Below are 1,888 nucleotides of genomic sequence, written 5' to 3' on the forward strand. Positions count from 1 at the left end.
TTTTTTTTTCTTTTTTCTTTTTTTTTTTTGTTTTTATTGTTTTTTTTTTTTGTTTTTTTTTTCTATTTTTTTTTTTTTTTTCTTTGTCGGTTTTTTTTGTTTTTTTTTGGTTCGTTCTAGTAGTTGTAATGTAAGTGTAAGACTATTGTGCATAGCGCGGCAGTGCTAGTAGCTTGTATGTAAGTGTAAGACTGTTGAGCCAAGCGGGCAGTGCTAGTAGCTTGTAATGTAAGTTGCTAAGACTATTGTGCATAGCGGTCAGTGCTAGTAGCTTGTAACTGTAAGAGTTAAGACTATTGTACATAGCGGTAGTGCTAGTAGCTTGATGGAAGTTGTAAGACTTATTGTACATAGCGGGTAGTGCTTAGTAGCTTGTATGTACAGTGTAAGGACTATTGAGCATAGCGGGCAGATGCTAGTAGTTGTAATGTAAGAGTACGACTATTGTACATAGCGGGGTAGTGCTAGTGCTCTGCCTAATGTAAGTTGTAAGACTAATGTACATAGCGCGGATAGTGCTAGTAGCCTTGTAATGTAAGTTGTAGACTATTTGAGCATAGCGGTAGTGCCTAGTGCTTGGTAATGTAAGCTGTAAGGACTATTGTACATAGCGGGTAGTTGCTAGTAGCTCTTAATGTAAGTGTAAGACTATTGGCCATAGCGCGGCGCAGTGCTAGTAGGCTGTGTTAATGTTAAGTGTAAGATATTGAATAGCGGGTAGTGCTGTAGCTTGCTAATGTAAGTGTAGACTATTGCACATAGCGGCGTAGTGCTAGTAGCTTGTAATGTAAGTGTAGACTATTGAGCATAGCGGGCAGTGCTAGTAGCTTGCAATGTGTGTAAGACTATTGAGCATTAGCGGGCAGTGCTAGTAAGCCTTGTAATGTAAGGTGTAAGACTATTGTTACATAGCGGTAGTGCTAGTAGCTTTTTTTTGTTTCCTTTTTCTCTTTTAATGTAAGTGTAAGCGACTATTGAGCATGCGCGCAGCTGCCTAGTAGCTTGTAATGTAAGTGTAAGACTTTGTACATAGCGGGCCAGGCCTAAGATAGCTTGTAATGTAAGTGTAAGACTATTGTACATAGCGGGTAGTGCTAGTAGAAGCTTATCTGTGCGAGTATGACATCCGCGTAGCACAGGTGGACATCCCTCATATGGTTCTCGTCATATATATCTATAGTAAGGGTTTTTTGAGGTCATTGCTGATGGCTGTAACGATTTTGGAACGCCGCCAGAAATCCAAAGATTGGAAGATAACCCAGTCGAAACGCGACCTGGATGCGAGCCAATTCTGTTACAGTACGAGTCCGACACCGGCCGCGCCGTTACGCGCTTAAAAGATGAAAGCTGTAATAATATTGATGATTGCGTCATGCAGTGACGTCACATTACGGTCGTCGGTACTCGTCAATACCGGCTAAAAGCAGGAAAAGAAGCGAAAAGGAGCTGGCGAGCTGGATAGGAAGCTAAATTTCTCCTCTCTCTCTCTCTCGCTTCCTATTTTTCTCTCTTTGTTTCTCTATCGCTGTCTTGTTTTCTCTCTCGCGCTCTAGCCTCTCTCTCTCTCTCTTTCTCTTTTTTTTTCTCTCTCTCTCTCTCTCTCTCTTTCTCTTTTTTTTTCTCTCTCTCTCTCTCTCTCTCTCTCGTTCTTTCCCACTCTCTCGCGGCGTTCTCTTTTCCTTATCTTTTATCTCTCATTCCCTTCCTCTCCTCCTTCTCTTATACATCGCTTCTTTCTTTTCTAAAAGCCTTTTCTCGTCTTCCACTCGGCGTACCCCTCCCCCTACAAATGTTTTTTCGTGGCAAATTTTTTTTTCGCAATTTTTGTTCGTCGCAATTTTATTTTTGTCGCAATATTTTTTCGTCGCAATTTTTCAGGAAAGCAATC

The sequence above is a fragment of the Priapulus caudatus genome, unplaced genomic scaffold, assembly GCF_000485595.1.
Source record: "Priapulus caudatus unplaced genomic scaffold, Priapulus_caudatus-5.0.1 Scaffold493, whole genome shotgun sequence".
NCBI lineage: Eukaryota > Metazoa > Priapulida > Priapulimorpha > Priapulimorphida > Priapulidae > Priapulus > Priapulus caudatus.